This window comes from Xenopus laevis, chromosome 6L (genome assembly GCF_017654675.1).
Source record: "Xenopus laevis strain J_2021 chromosome 6L, Xenopus_laevis_v10.1, whole genome shotgun sequence".
NCBI classification, from domain to species: domain Eukaryota; kingdom Metazoa; phylum Chordata; class Amphibia; order Anura; family Pipidae; genus Xenopus; species Xenopus laevis.
The window spans coordinates 39975520-39993129 of record NC_054381.1 but is presented as its reverse complement, the minus strand read 5'-3'; positions in this window follow the sequence as shown (position 1 = coordinate 39993129).

Below are 17610 nucleotides of genomic sequence, written 5' to 3'. Positions count from 1 at the left end.
ATCGTTCGATTTGAAGGATTTTAATCCATCGATCGAACGATTTTTCTTCGACCAAAAAAAAATTAGAAAGCCTATGGGGACCTTCCCCATAGGCTAACATTGCACCTCGGTAGGTTTTAGGTGGCGAAGTAGTGGGTCGAAGTTTTTCTTAAAGAGACAGTACTTCGATTATTGAATATTCGAACGATTTTTAGTTAGAATCGTTAGAGTCGAAGTCGTAGTCAAAGGTCGAAGTAGCCAATTCGATGGTCAAAGTAGCCAAAAAAATCATTTCGAAATTCAACGTTTTTTTTATTCTATTTTTATTCTATTCCTTCACTCGAGCTAAGTAAATGGGCACCTTAATGTGGACTACTGTAGCACTGTAAAAGAATGTGGGGATTCTGGGAGCTGTGTGCAATATTGTTGCACCTGTCTATGATGTGCTGTGAGGACTATATAATGCTCAATTATGCTTAATGGTGTTCTGTCCCCACATGAAGGCGAATGAAGGTATAACTAACAGTAGCTGTGTGACTTCCTACCTTCGTATCCAAGCAGTGGACCGGCAGACCGCTCAGGTTGGATGGATCCAAACGTAGACACAGGCATGAAATCAGCCTGGGTTTATTTGATCCAGAATACAGCAATATAACGTATGCAATTAACTATGAGGAGAACAGCACACTCCCCGTCTGAAATTTACTTTGGAGATTTCACTATGACGAATGTCCATGAAATATAACACAAACCTGCAACAAAAACATGTTAGAATGCAATAAACATAACAATATAGTTGGCTTTCTTGGCTTGTAATGGAGAAGATGTCTATAGTTCAACTTCAGTCCTGTTCATCCTCCAGGAACGTTCTCGATTGGTAATATCAAAATGAGCTCGTTAATTGGCCTTGCGAACGTTTTCAGCTCGCCCTTCCTGAAGATCTTCAACTCCACTTTTCGGACTTTGCCATCCTTGCTAGGGAAAACCTTTGTAATTAGTCCCATAGGCCAGGCAATCCTTTCGGTTTGTTGCTCCTTCATCAATACAAGGTCTACTTCTTTCAAGTTTGGTTTTTGGTGTTGCCATTTTCTTCTTCCTTGAAGAATATTGTGATACTCCTTTCGCCATCTGTTCCAGAAGTAATCCGCCAGGTATTGTACACGTTTCCAGTGTTTTTGGTAGATATTCGCGTGAGTAAATTCTCCACTAGGCATTAGTATATTCTCAGTTTTTTGGGTAAGTAGAGTAGCTGGAGTCAGTATGGCTGGTGTTTCAGGATCCATAGACACTGGCACAAGGGGTCTTGAATTGATAATAGCCGAAACTTCAGCAAGAAGGGTGACAAGAGTCTCATGTGTGAGTCTTGAAGAGTTTACATCCATCAACATAGAATTTAAGATGTTGCGTGAGATCCCGATCATTCTCTCCCAGGAACCCCCCATATGGGAACTATGAGGAGGATTGAAGATCCAGGTGCAACCTTTCTCCGCCAACTGATCTTGAATGGGCTTAGTGTCGATGTTCAGTTCTCTACAGGCTCCAATGAAGTTACTTCCTTGGTCTGACCTCAACTGTTTCACTGGTCCTCTGATTGCGAAGAACCGTCTTAAGGCATTAATGAGACTGGATGTGTCCATGGATTCTATCACCTCTATGTGAACGGCTCACACACTCATGCAAGTAAAGAGCACAGCCCAACGTTTACTGTTTGCGTGACCGCCACGGGTTCTGTGTGCGGACACCATCCATGGCCCAAAGACGTCCAGGCCAGTATAGGTGAAGGGCGGTTCTGAACATAGTCTATCCGCAGGCAAATCGGCCATTTGTTGGTGTAGCTGTTTCCCTCTGGCTTTGCGACAGTGCACACAGTCATGCAGTATTTGGGCTACATGTTTTTTCATACCTATAATCCAAAGACCTGCAGACCTTAACTTGCCTTCGGTGATTTGTCTGCCCTGGTGTTCAGCCTTTTTGTGGTAATGTCGGATCAGCAACACGGTGATATGATGTTTGCTGGGAATAATTAGAGGATTTTGTTCTGCAACTCCTAGGTGGGCTTGATTCAAGCGACCACCAACTCTGAGCAGGCCAAAACTGTCTATAAATGGATTTAGGTTGGCAAGAGGACTTTTTATAGGAATCTGCTGTCTGTTGTACAAGCACTTCCATTCTACGTTAAATTCTCCCTGCTGGACGTGACGTATTATGAGAGATTCGCTATGAGAAATGTCCTCAGCAGAGAAGGGTTTATGGCAGACATGCCAACCATGACAATCTTTATCTTCCTGAGTATTGTGATAACATCTAGTGATGTGCACTAACCTTGCAATAGTTCTGATGAGTCTCATCCAACTGGAGAAACGTTCAAAACGATGACAATGGAGGCTGGAGGTTTGCCTTGCTTCAGTGACTAATGCACTAACTTCAGCGCGGATTTCTGGATCATTATCCGGATCCTGGATGCTGAAATCTTCCTGTACACGTTCATCCGCCTCTCCTAGCAGAAACTCTGGACCTGTAAGCCAAGAAGAGTTAGTAAAAGAACCTATAGACATAGGCCTGGTGGCTCGGAAGGGTAATGGAGAGACCCAGTGATTGGTTTTGTCTTTAAAGAACTCACTGTCCATTATCTTGACAAACTCTTTGTCCTCTACTGACGAGGCTACTTTATCGTCATCTTTGGTTGTGTGAAAGACCGATCTCCCCAGGTTGTCAGCAAAGAGGGGAGAAATGATGTCAGGTGGTTGTATGAGGTCTGGAGACTTCTCTTTCACTTCATAGTGATGAGGACACGGCTTAATGCAAGTCGTGCGTCCATCTCCACGCACGTACGTTTTGAAGGAGTTAATTCTTGGTTGATCAGAGCATACATTTCCTATGACTACCCATCCCAAGTCCAGTCTCTGGGCATATGGCGCGTAGTCGGGACCATTACATTGTTGGCACACCTTGTGCACCCTTAGATTGTCTCTGCCGAGCAGGAGTAGAATCTCTGCGTTGTTGTCCATAGGTGGGATAACATTGGCAAGGTGCCTTAGGTGTGGCTGGTGAAATGCAGCTTCTGGGGTAGGGATCTCATCCCTATGGTTAGGTATTTGATCGCATTCGATCAGTGTTGGTAGGGGTATTTCTGTATTCCCATTGATGGGAGAAGCAATGAATCCTTGTGCCCTCCTTCCGCTAGTCTCTATGCGGCCCGAGCAGGTGTTTAAGATGTAGGGTTCTAATGGTCCTTCTATTCCAAAGGCATCGAAGAATTTAGGTCCTGCTAATCATTGGTCGTCAATGATAGCATACATTTTTACTGCCTTTTCTGGTAGTCCCTCTGGATAGACCTTGATTAGGCATATTCGGGCACAACATTTCTCACTCTGGCTGTCGCCACATACTTCCAAACATGAGCAGGAAACGGCGGTGGCTGTGTTAGCGTCATTCTGAGGCTCCCCGCCATGACTTGGAGCAGGACTGGTGGTGAAGACAGCTGGTGAGTCTCTGGTGAGCGGAATTGGGTGCATAGCTGAGGCATGTCTTTCACTATGGCAAAAATAATATAAATGCAAGTTATACACTAAATGGCAATGTGTTGGGAGTTTCCTTAAATGAAAAGGATCTAGGGGTCTTTGTAGATAACACGTTGTCTAATTCTGGGCAGTGTCATTCTGTGGCTACTAAAGCAAATAAAGTTCTGTCTTGCATAAAAAAGGGCATTAACTCAAGGGATGAAAACATAATTATGCCTCTTTATAGGTCCCTGGTAAGGCCTCATCTGGAGTATGCAGTTCAGTTTTGGACTCCAGTCCTTAAGAGGGATATAAATGAGCTGGAGAGAGTGCAGAGACGTGCAACTAAATTGGTTAGAGGGACGGAAGACTTAAATTATGAGGGTAGACTGTCAAGGTTGGGGTTGTTTTCTCTGGAAAAAAGGCGCTTGCGAGGGGACATGATTACACTTTACAAGTACATTAGAGGACATTATAGACAAATGGCAGGGGACCTTTTTACCCATAAAGTGGATCACCGTACCAGAGGCCACCCCTTTAGACTAGAAGAAAAGAACTTTCATTTGAAGCAACGTAGAGGGTTCTTCACAGTCAGGACAGTGAGGTTGTGGAATGCACTGCCGGGTGATGTTGTGATGGCTGATTCAGTTAATGCCTTTAAGAATGGCTTGGATGATTTTTTGGACAGACATAATATTAAAGGCTATTGTGATACTAAACTCTATAGTTAATATAGGTATGGGTATATAGAATTTTAATTAAAAGTAGGGAGGGGTGTGTGTATGGATGCTGGGTTTTCATTTGGAGGGGTTGAACTTGATGGACTTTGTCTTTTTTCAACCCAATTTAACTATGTAACTAACTATGTAACTATGACACTCCTCACACTTGATGATGGATTTACAGTCCTTAGCCATGTGCTCCAATGAAGCGCAGCATCTGAAACATACCCCAAGCTCGCTGAGGACTTTCTTCCGCTCCTGTATGGTTTTAGATCTAAACCCTCTGCATTTGTTCAGTGAGTAGGGATGTAGCGAACGTCGGAAAAAAAGTTCGCGAACATATTCGCGAACTTGCGCAAAAACGCGAGCGGTTCGCGAACGGTTCGCGAACCCCATAGACTTCAATGGGAAGGCGAACTTTAACATCTAGAAAAGACATTTCTGGCCAGAAAAATGATTTTAAAGTTGTTTAAAGGGTGCAACGACCTGGACAGTGGCATGCCAGAGGGGGATCAAGGGCAAAAATGTATCTGAAAAATCTGCCTGTGTGTGCTTGGAAGAGATAGTGTAGGGGGAGAGCTGTTAGTGATTTCAGGGACAGATGATAGTAAGTTTGCTGGCTAGTAATCTGCTTGATACTGCTCTGTATTGGAGGGACAGAAGTCTGCAGGGATTTGAGGGACATTTTAGCTTAGGTAGCTTTGCTGGCTAGTAATCTACTGTTCTCTTTAAACAACTGCCATACGTTGACCTTGTAGGCATTGTTTGCCCAGTTTTTTTGGACGCAGCCACTGAAGCACAGTTGCCAGAAAAAATATGCCATATAAATGCTGAAAATAGTCATTTTTCGCCATACGTTGACCTTGTAGACATTGTTTGCCCAGTTTTTTTGGACGCAGCCACTGAAGCACAGTTGCCAGAAAAATTATGCCATATAAATGCTGAAAATATAAATTTTTTTGGTTGCAGCCACTGAAGCACAGAGGCCAGAAAAATTATGCCATATAAATGCAGAAAATATGCATTTTTTTGGTCGCAGCCACTGAAGCACAGTTGACAGAAAAATTATGCCATATAAATGCTGAAAATATAAACTTTTTTGGTTGCAGCCACTGAAGCACAGAGGCCAGAAAAATTATGCCATATAAATGCAGAAAACATGCATTTTTTTGGTCGCAGCCACTGAAGCACAGTTGACAGAAAAATTATGCCATATAAATGCTGAAAATATAAATTTTTTTGGTTGCAGCCACTGAAGCACAGAGGCCAGAAAAATTATGCCATATAAATGCAGAAAATATGCATTTTTTTGGTCGCAGCCACTGAAGCACAGTTGCCAGAAAAAATATGCCATATAAATGCTGAAAATAGTCATTTTTTGCCATATACGTTGAGTCAACGTATGGCAAAAAATGACTATTTTCAGCATTTATATGGCATATTTTTTCTGGCCTCTGTGCTTCAGTGGCTGCGGCCAAAAAAACTGGGCAAACAATGCCTACAAGGTCAACGTCGTTGACCTTGTAGGCATTGTTTGCCCAGTTTTTTTGGCCGCAGCCACTGAAGCACAGAGGCCAGAAAAAATATGCCATATAAATGCTGAAAATAGTCATTTTTTTGGTCGCAGCCACTGAAGCACAGTTGCCAGAAAAATTATGCCATATAAATGCTGAAAATATAAATTTTTTTGGTTGCAGCCACTGAAGCACAGAGGCCAGAAAAATTATGCCATATAAATGCAGAAAATATGCATTTTTTTGGTTGCAGCCACTGAAGCACAGAGGCCAGAAAAATTATGCCATATAAATGCAGAAAATATGCATTTTTTTGGATGCAGCCACTGAAGCACAGTTGCCAGAAAAAATATGCCATATAAATGCTGAAAATAGTCATTTTTTGCCATACGTTGACCTTGTAGACATTGTTTGCCCAGTTTTTTTGGTTGCAGCCACTGAAGCACAGAGGCCAGAAAAAATTAAACCAGTAGGGTTTGCACCCTAGTTTGTAACGGTGGCGGAGGGAGGAGGAGGACGCTAAAGGACAGCTGTGTGTGGAGTCATGAGGCTTGAAGAGAAGGACAGCTGCATAGAAGTCAGAACAAGTCTTCCGGCGTGCAGTAACCCTCCGAGATCCACCCCTCATTCATTTTAATAAAGGTCAGGTAATCGACACTTTTGTGACCTAGGCGAGTTCTCTTCTCAGTTACAATCCCTCCTGCTGCACTGAAGGTCCTTTCTGAGAGCACACTTGAGGCTGGGCAAGACAAGAGGTTCATGGCAAATTGTGACAGCTCTGGCCACAGATCAAGCCTGCGCACCCAGTAGTCCAGGGGTTCATCGCTCCTCAGAGTGTCGATATCTGCAGTTAATGCCAGGTAGTCCGCTACCTGCCGGTCGAGGCGTTCTTTGAGGGTGGATCCAGAAGGGTTGTGGCGCTGCCTTGGACAGAAAAACATTTGCATGTCTGACGTTACAGACTGGCCAAAGGGCTTTGTCCTTGCAGGTGTGCTCGTGGCAGGATTACTGGCACCTCTGCCCCTGGAATGTTGATGAGTTCCTGAAGTGACATCACCCTTAAAAGCATTGTACAACATGTTTTGCAGGCTGGTTTGTAAATGCCGCATCTTTTCGGACTTGTGGTATGTTGGTAACATTTCTGACACTTTATGCTTGTACCGAGGGTCTAGTAGCGTTGCGACCCAGTACAGGTCCTTCTCCTTAAGCCTCTTGATACGGGGGTCCTTCAACAGGCATGACAGCATGAAAGACCCCATTCTCACAAGGTTGGATGCAGAGCTATCCATCTCCGCTTCCTCATTATCAAGGACTGCATCATCCACGGTCTCCTCCCCCCAGCCACGTACAAGACCAGGGGTCCCCAAAAGGTCACCACTAGCCCCCTGGGAAGCCTGCTCCTGTTGTTCCTCCTCCTCCTCCTCCACAAAGCCACCTTCCTCCTCTGACTCCACTTCTGGCACCTCTCCCTGCGTTGCAGCAGGTGCCTGGGTTCGTTCTGGTGATTCCGACCAGAAATCGTGCGCTTCCAGCTCCTCGTCACGCTGGTCTACAGCCTCATCTGTCACTCGTCGCACGGCACGCTCCAGGAAGAAAGCGAAGGGTATTAGGTCGCTGATGGTGCCTTCGGTGCGACTGACCATATTTGTCACCTCTTCAAAAGGTCGCATGAGCCTGCAGGCATCGCGCATAAGCACCCAGTAACGGGGGAAAAAAATCCCCAGCTGTGCAGATCCAGTCCTACCACCCAGTTCAAAAAGGTACTCGTTGACGGCCCTTTGTTGTTGCAGCAGACGTTCCAACATAAGGAGCGTTGAATTCCAGCGAGTCTGGCTGTCAGAAATCAAACGCCTGACTGGCATGTTGTAGCGCTGCTGAATGTCAGCAAGGCGTGCCATGGCTGTGTAGGAACGTCTGAAATGGGCCGACACCTTTCTGGACTGGGTGAGAACGTCCTGGAATCCTGGGTACTTGGAGACAAAACATTGGACTATTAAATTTAACACATGTGCCATGCAGGGCACATGTGTTAAATTGCCTAGTCTCAACGCTGCCAACAGATTGCTTCCATTGTCACACACCACTTTTCCGATCTGCAGTTGGTGTGGGGTCAGCCACCGATCGGCCTGTGACTGCAGAGATGACAGGAGTACAGATCCGGTATGGTTTTTGCTTTCCAGGCACGTCATCCCCAAGACAGCGTGACAACGGCGTACCTGGCACGTCGAATAGCCTAGGGGGAGCTGGGGTGCACAGGTGTGGAGGAGGAGAAGGAGGACCCAGCAGCAGAGTAAGAAGAAGAAGAAGACGAGGTAGAGAGCGATGGAGGAGTAGAGGTGGTGGCAGAACCGCGTGCAATCCGTGGCGGTGACACCAACTCCACTGTTGTTGTTGAGCTACCCATTCCCTGCTTCCCAGCCATTACCAAGTTCACCCAGTGGGCAGTGTAGGTGACATACCTGCCCTGACCATGCTTGGAGGACCATGCGTCAGTAGTCATATGGACCTTTGGCCCAACACTAAGTGACAGAGATGCGGTAACTTGGCTCTGCACATGTTGGTACAGGTGTGGTATTCCCTTTTTAGAAAAAAAATTGCGGCTGGGTACCTTCCACTGCGGTGTCCCAATTGCTACAAATTTGCGGAAGGCCTCAGAGTCCACCAGCTGGTATGGTAAAAGCTGGCGGGCTAAGAGTGCAGACAAGCCAGCTGTCAGACGCCGGGCAAGGGGGTGACAGTCAGACATTGGCTTCTTACGCTCAAACATGGCCTTCACAGAAACTTGGCTGGTGGCAGATGACTGGGAATGGGAACAGGTGGTCAAGGTGGAAGGCGGAGTGGAGGGTGGTTCAGACGGGTCAAGGAGAGCAGAGGTAGAGCAGTAAGATGCTGGACCAGAAGGAGTGTGGCTTTTAGTTTGCCTGTTGCCTTTGAGGTGTTGCTCCCAAAGTGCTTTGTGCTTGCCGCTCATGTGCCTTCGCATAGAAGTTGTACCTATGTGGCTGTTGGGCTTACCAAGGCTCAGTTTCTGACTGCACTCATTGCAAATTACAATGCTTTTGTCAGAGGCACACACATTAAAAAAATCCCACACTGCTGACTTTTTGGAAGTGTGCGATCTGGCGGTAACAGTAGAAGTTGGCGGAGTTGGCGGTATTGGCGGCAATGGCGGGTGCGTTGGCCGGCTGAACACAGGTGCCGATACATGTTGTTGCCCTGCTGATCCCTGCGGGCTGTCCTCCCTGCTTCTTCTAAGTCTTATTCTCCTACTGCCTCTCTGACTCTCCGTCTCTCCATCTGAACTACCCTCCTCTTGCTCTCTTCTACTAGGCACCCACAAAACATCAATCTCCTCATCATCATTCTCCTCAGATGCATCAATTTCTTCTGACACATCACAGAAGGAAGCAGCAGCGGGGACCTCCTCCTCATCACTCATTATGTCCATCTCTATCGTGTTCTCTGCCAGAATTAAATCTGGTGTAAGGTCCTCATCTCCTTCATCTTCTTCTGGCAATAATGGTTGCGCATTACTCAGTTCAAGAAACTCATTGGAAAATAACTCCTCTGACCCCAGTGAAGAAGGGGCACCGGTGGTGGAGGAAGTGTTACGTGGGGTGGCCATAGCAGTGGAGGATAAGGAGGATGTTGTGGTAAAGTTAGAAACGGTAGAGGATGGGGTGTGCTGTGTAAGCCAGTCAACTACCTCTTCAGCATTTTGGGAGTTCAGGGTCATTGGCTTTTTAAAACTGGGCAATTTGCTAGGGCCACAGGATTGCATAGCAGCACGGCCCCTAGCACGGCCTCTGCGTGGCGGCCTGCTTGCCTGCATTATTTTTAAAAAAACAACAACAACAACAAAAACTCAGTTGGTTTTCTGGAAACGATAATACACACAGCTAGATGGCGGGTGTGAAGAAACACTGTGCAAATAATGCCTACAAGTCAACGTATACACTACTACACGGTGGATACGGATTACGTAAAATATATGAATGCTGCTTGAAAAAAGTAACTCAAGTGGTTTTTCTAGAGACGATAATATTATCAATATTTAGACAAATGTGAACAAGGTCACACAGCTCGATGGCGGTTGAAGAAAACAGTGTGCAAATAATGCCTACAAGGTCAACGTAATCACTACTACAGCGGTGGATACGGATTACGTAAAATATATGAATGCTGCTTGAAAAAAAGTAACTCAAGTGGTTTTCTAGAGACGATAATATTATCAATATTTAGACAAAATGTGAACAAGTCACACAGCTCGATGGCGGGTTGAAGAAAACAGTGTGCAAATAATGCCTACAAGGTCAACGTATACACTACTACAGCGGTGGATACGGATTACGTAAAATATATGAATGCTGCTTGAAAAAAAGTAACTCAAGTGGTTTTTTCATAGAGAACAGATATAATTATATCAAATATTTAGTGAACACAAAATGGTGAAATGGAACATATTTCAAGCTACAACACACGTCGATGGCGGTTGAAGAACGTGTGCAATAAGCTACAATCAACGATACCTCTAGCGGTGCATACGATTAGTAAATATAATGCTCTGAAAAAGACAGTGTTTCTAGAACGTAATATTATCAATTAGCAATGTGACAGTCACACAGCCGAGGCGGGTTGAGAACCGTGATATCCCACAGGCCAGTTACACTACACAGCGTGATAGATACGTAAATATATGAATGCTGCTTGAAAAAAGTGACTCCGGTGTTTTTTCTGGAGACGGTAATATTATGGATATTTAGACAGAATGGGAACAAGGTCACACAGCTCGATGGCGGGTTGAAGAAAACAGTGTGCAAATAATGCCTACAAGGCCAACGTATACACTACTACAGCGGTGGATACGGATTACGTAAAATATATGAATGCTGCTTGAAAAAAGTGACTCCGGTGTTTTTTCTGGAGACGGTAATATTATGGATATTTAGACAGAATGGGAACAAGGTCACACAGCTCGATGGCGGGTTGAAGAAAACAGTGTGCAAATAATGCCTACAAGGTCAACGTATACACTACTACAGCGGTGGATACGGATTACGTAAAATATATGAATGCTGCTTGAAAAAAAGTAACTCAAGTGGTTTTTCTAGAGACGATAATATTATCAATATTTAGACAAAATGTGAACAAGGTCACACAGCTCGATGGCGGGTTGAAGAAAACAGTGTGCAAATAATGCCTACAAGGTCAACGTATACACTACTACAGCGGTGGATACGGATTACGTAAAATATATGAATGCTGCTTGAAAAAAAGTAACTCAAGTGGTTTTTCTAGAGACGATAATATTATCAATATTTAGACAAAATGTGAACAAGCTCACACAGCTCGATGGCGGGTTGAAGAAAACACTGTGCAAATAATGCCTACAAGGCCAACGTATACACTACTACAGCGGTGGATACGGATTACGTAAAATATATGAATGCTGCTTGAAAAAAAGTAACTCAAGTGGTTTTTCTAGAGACGATAATATTATCAATATTTAGACAAAATGTGAACAAGCTCACACAGCTCGATGGCGGGTTGAAGAAAACACTGTGCAAATAATGCCTACAAGGCCAACGTATACACTACTACAGCGGTGGATACGGATTACGTAAAATATATGAATGCTGCTTGAAAAAAGTGACTCCGGTGTTTTTTCTGGAGACGGTAATATTATGGATATTTAGACAGAATGGGAACAAGGTCACACAGCTCGATGGCGGGTTGAAGAAAACAGTGTGCAAATAATGCCTACAAGGCCAACGTATACACTACTACAGCGGTGGATACGGATTACGTAAAATATATGAATGCTGCTTGAAAAAAGTGACTCCGGTGTTTTTTCTGGAGACGGTAATATTATGGATATTTAGACAGAATGGGAACAAGGTCACACAGCTCGATGGCGGGTTGAAGAAAACAGTGTGCAAATAATGCCTACAAGGCCAACGTATACACTACTACAGCGGTGGATACGGATTACGTAAAATATATTATGGCTGCTTGAAAAAAGTGACTCCGGTGTTTTTTCTGGAGACGGTAATATTATGGATATTTAGACAGAATGTGAACAAGGTCACACAGCTCGATGGCGGGTTGAAGAAAACAGTGTGCAAATAATGCCTACAGGGCAAATAATGCCTAAAAGGTCAACTTATACACTACTACAGCGGTAGTAAAAAAAAAAAGTAAAATAAAAAAAAAATGAATATTAAAAAAAAAAATTAAAGTTGGTGCTGCTGAACTACTAGGAGCAGCAGATTAGCACACCAGTCCCACTCCCCAACACTGCTAGACTAATAGCACTGGGCTCTTATAGTAGTAGTAGTAGTAGTAGTAGTAAAACAACAAAAAAATAAATAAAAGCAGTCCTTACAAGGACTACTGTTATTGCAGCAGTCAGCAGATGAGATCAGAAGCAGGACAGCTGCCCACTGCAGCTACATACAGAGCACTGCAGTAGAAGGTAGATTACTAGCCAGCAAAGCTACCTAAGCTTAAATGTCCCTCAAACCCCTGCAGACTTCTGTCCCTCCAATAACAGAGCAGTATCAAAACGATTACTAGCCAGCAAACTTTCAACTGTCCCTGAAATCACTAACAGGCAGCAGCTCTCTCCCTACACTATCTCTTCAGCACACACAGGCAGAGTGAAAAAACGCTGCAGGGCTTCGGTTTTTATAGGGAAGGGGAGTGGTCCAGGGAGAGCTTCCTGATTGGCTGCCATGTACCTGCTGGTCTGGGGTGAGAGGGCAAAAAAAAGCGCCAACAATGGCGAACCCAAAATGGCGAACGTCGCGCGACGTTCGCGAACTTCCGGCGAGCGCGAACACCCGATGTTCGCGCGAACAAGTTCGCCGGCGAACAGTTCGCGACATCTCTAGCAGCCACTGAAGCACAGTTGCCAGAAAAAATATGCCATATAAATGCTGAAAATAGTCATTTTTTGCCATACGTTGACCTTGTAGACATTGTTTGCCCAGTTTTTTTGGTTGCAGCCACTGAAGCACAGAGGCCAGAAAAAATTAAACCAGTAGGGTTTGCACCCTAGTTTGTAACGGTGGCGGAGGAGGAGGAGGACGCTAAAGGACAGCTGTGTGTGGAGTCATGAGGCTTGAAGAGAAGGACAGCTGCATAGAAGTCAGAACAAGTCTTCCGGCGTGCAGTAACCCTCCGAGATCCACCCCTCATTCATTTTAATAAAGGTCAGGTAATCGACACTTTTGTGACCTAGGCGAGTTCTCTTCTCAGTTACAATCCCTCCTGCTGCACTGAAGGTCCTTTCTGAGAGCACACTTGAGGCTGGGCAAGACAAGAGGTTCATGGCAAATTGTGACAGCTCTGGCCACAGATCAAGCCTGCGCACCCAGTAGTCCAGGGGTTCATCGCTCCTCAGAGTGTCGATATCTGCAGTTAATGCCAGGTAGTCCGCTACCTGCCGGTCGAGGCGTTCTTTGAGGGTGGATCCAGAAGGGTTGTGGCGCTGCCTTGGACAGAAAAACATTTGCATGTCTGACGTTACAGACTGGCCAAAGGGCTTTGTCCTTGCAGGTGTGCTCGTGGCAGGATTACTGGCACCTCTGCCCCTGGAATGTTGATGAGTTCCTGAAGTGACATCACCCTTAAAAGCATTGTACAACATGTTTTGCAGGCTGGTTTGTAAATGCCGCATCTTTTTCGGACTTGTGGTATGTTGGTAACATTTCTGACACTTTATGCTTGTACCGAGGGTCTAGTAGCGTTGCGACCCAGTACAGGTCCTTCTCCTTAAGCCTCTTGATACGGGGGTCCTTCAACAGGCATGACAGCATGAAAGACCCCATTCTCACAAGGTTGGATGCAGAGCTATCCATCTCCGCTTCCTCATTATCAAGGACTGCATCATCCACGGTCTCCTCCCCCCAGCCACGTACAAGACCAGGGGTCCCCAAAAGGTCACCACTAGCCCCCTGGGAAGCCTGCTCCTGTTGGTCCTCCTCCTCCTCCTCCACAAAGCCACCTTCCTCCTCTGACTCCACTTCTGGCACCTCTCCCTGCGTTGCAGCAGGTGCCTGGGTTCGTTCTGGTGATTCCTACCAGAAATCGTGCGCTTCCAGCTCCTCGTCACGCTGGTCTACAGCCTCATCTGTCACTCGTCGCACGGCACGCTCCAGGAAGAAAGCGAAGGGTATTAGGTCGCTGATGGTGCCTTCGGTGCGACTGACCATATTTGTCACCTCTTCAAAAGGTCGCATGAGCCTGCAGGCATCGCGCATAAGCACCCAGTAACGGGGAAAAAAATCCCCAGCTGTGCAGATCCAGTCCTACCACCCAGTTCAAAAAGGTACTCGTTGACGGCCCTTTGTTGTTGCAGCAGACGTTCCAACATAAGGAGCGTTGAATTCCAGCGAGTCTGGCTGTCAGAAATCAAACGCCTGACTGGCATGTTGTAGCGCTGCTGAATGTCAGCAAGGCGTGCCATGGCTGTGTAGGAACGTCTGAAATGGGCCGACACCTTTCTGGACTGGGTGAGAACGTCCTGGAATCCTGGGTACTTGGAGACAAAACATTGGACTATTAAATTTAACACATGTGCCATGCAGGGCACATGTGTTAAATTGCCTAGTCTCAACGCTGCCAACAGATTGCTTCCATTGTCACACACCACTTTTCCGATCTGCAGTTGGTGTGGGGTCAGCCACCGATCGGCCTGTGACTGCAGAGATGACAGGAGTACAGATCCGGTATGGTTTTTGCTTTCCAGGCACGTCATCCCCAAGACAGCGTGACAACGGCGTACCTGGCACGTCGAATAGCCTAGGGGGAGCTGGGGGTGCACAGGTGTGGAGGAGGAGAAGGAGGACCCAGCAGCAGAGTAAGAAGAAGAAGAAGACGAGGTAGAGAGCGATGGAGGAGTAGAGGTGGTGGCAGAACCGCGTGCAATCCGTGGCGGTGACACCAACTCCACTGTTGTTGTTGAGCTACCCATTCCCTGCTTCCCAGCCATTACCAAGTTCACCCAGTGGGCAGTGTAGGTGACATACCTGCCCTGACCATGCTTGGAGGACCATGCGTCAGTAGTCATATGGACCTTTGGCCCAACACTAAGTGACAGAGATGCGGTAACTTGGCTCTGCACATGTTGGTACAGGTGTGGTATTCCCTTTTTAGAAAAAAAATTGCGGCTGGGTACCTTCCACTGCGGTGTCCCAATTGCTACAAATTTGCGGAAGGCCTCAGAGTCCACCAGCTGGTATGGTAAAAGCTGGCGGGCTAAGAGTGCAGACAAGCCAGCTGTCAGACGCCGGGCAAGGGGGTGACAGTCAGACATTGGCTTCTTACGCTCAAACATGGCCTTCACAGAAACTTGGCTGGTGGCAGATGACTGGGAATGGGAACAGGTGGTCAAGGTGGAAGGCGGAGTGGAGGGTGGTTCAGACGGGTCAAGGAGAGCAGAGGTAGAGCAGTAAGATGCTGGACCAGAAGGAGTGTGGCTTTTAGTTTGCCTGTTGCCTTTGAGGTGTTGCTCCCAAAGTGCTTTGTGCTTGCCGCTCATGTGCCTTCGCATAGAAGTTGTACCTATGTGGCTGTTGGGCTTACCAAGGCTCAGTTTCTGACTGCACTCATTGCAAATTACAATGCTTTTGTCAGAGGCACACACATTAAAAAAATCCCACACTGCTGACTTTTTGGAAGTGTGCGATCTGGCGGTAACAGTAGAAGTTGGCGGAGTTGGCGGTATTGGCGGCAATGGCGGGTGCGTTGGCCGGCTGAACACAGGTGCCGATACATGTTGTTGCCCTGCTGATCCCTGCGGGCTGTCCTCCCTGCTTCTTCTAAGTCTTATTCTCCTACTGCCTCTCTGACTCTCCGTCTCTCCATCTGAACTACCCTCCTCTTGCTCTCTTCTACTAGGCACCCACAAAACATCAATCTCCTCATCATCATTCTCCTCAGATGCATCAATTTCTTCTGACACATCACAGAAGGAAGCAGCAGCGGGGACCTCCTCCTCATCACTCATTATGTCCATCTCTATCGTGTTCTCTGCCAGAATTAAATCTGGTGTAAGGTCCTCATCTCCTTCATCTTCTTCTGGCAATAATGGTTGCGCATTACTCAGTTCAAGAAACTCATTGGAAAATAACTCCTCTGACCCCAGTGAAGAAGGGGCACCGGTGGTGGAGGAAGTGTTACGTGGGGTGGCCATAGCAGTGGAGGATGAGGAGGATGTTGTGGTAAAGTTAGAAACGGTAGAGGATGGGGTGTGCTGTGTAAGCCAGTCAACTACCTCTTCAGCATTTTGGGAGTTCAGGGTCATTGGCTTTTTAAAACTGGGCAATTTGCTAGGGCCACAGGATTGCATAGCAGCACGTCCCCTAGCACGGCCTCTGCGTGGCGGCCTGCCTTTGCCTGGCATTATTTTAAAAAAACAACAACAACAACAAAAACTCAGTTGGTTTTTCTGGAAACGATAATACACACAGCTAGATGGCGGGTTGAAGAAAACACTGTGCAAATAATGCCTACAAAGTCAACGTATACACTACTACAGCGGTGGATACGGATTACGTAAAATATATGAATGCTGCTTGAAAAAAAGTAACTCAAGTGGTTTTTCTAGAGACGATAATATTATCAATATTTAGACAAAATGTGAACAAGGTCACACAGCTCGATGGCGGGTTGAAGAAAACAGTGTGCAAATAATGCCTACAAGGTCAACGTATACACTACTACAGCGGTGGATACGGATTACGTAAAATATATGAATGCTGCTTGAAAAAAAGTAACTCAAGTGGTTTTTCTAGAGACGATAATATTATCAATATTTAGACAAAATGTGAACAAGCTCACACAGCTCGATGGCGGGTTGAAGAAAACAGTGTGCAAATAATGCCTACAAGGTCAACGTATACACTACTACAGCGGTGGATACGGATTACGTAAAATATATGAATGCTGCTTGAAAAAAAGTAACTCAAGTGGTTTTTCTAGAGACGATAATATTATCAATATTTAGACAAAATGTGAACAAGCTCACACAGCTCGATGGCGGGTTGAAGAAAACACTGTGCAAATAATGCCTACAAGGCCAACGTATACACTACTACAGCGGTGGATACGGATTACGTAAAATATATGAATGCTGCTTGAAAAAAGTGACTCCGGTGTTTTTTCTGGAGACGGTAATATTATGGATATTTAGACAGAATGGGAACAAGGTCACACAGCTCGATGGCGGGTTGAAGAAAACAGTGTGCAAATAATGCCTACAAGGCCAACGTATACACTACTACAGCGGTGGATACGGATTACGTAAAATATATGAATGCTGCTTGAAAAAAGTGACTCCGGTGTTTTTTCTGGAGACGGTAATATTATGGATATTAGACAGAATGGGAACAAGGTCACACAGCTCGATGGCGGGTTGAAGAAAACAGTGTGCAAATAATGCCTACAAGGTCAACGTATACACTACTACAGCGGTGGATACGGATTACGTAAAATATATGAATGCTGCTTGAAAAAAAGTAACTCAAGTGGTTTTTCTAGAGACGATAATATTATCAATATTTAGACAAAATGTGAACAAGGTCACACAGCTCGATGGCGGGTTGAAGAAAACAGTGTGCAAATAATGCCTACAAGGTCAACGTATACACTACTACAGCGGTGGATACGGATTACGTAAAATATATGAATGCTGCTTGAAAAAAAGTAACTCAAGTGGTTTTTCTAGAGACGATAATATTATCAATATTTAGACAAAATGTGAACAAGCTCACACAGCTCGATGGCGGGTTGAAGAAAACACTGTGCAAATAATGCCTACAAGGCCAACGTATACACTACTACAGCGGTGGATACGGATTACGTAAAATATATGAATGCTGCTTGAAAAAA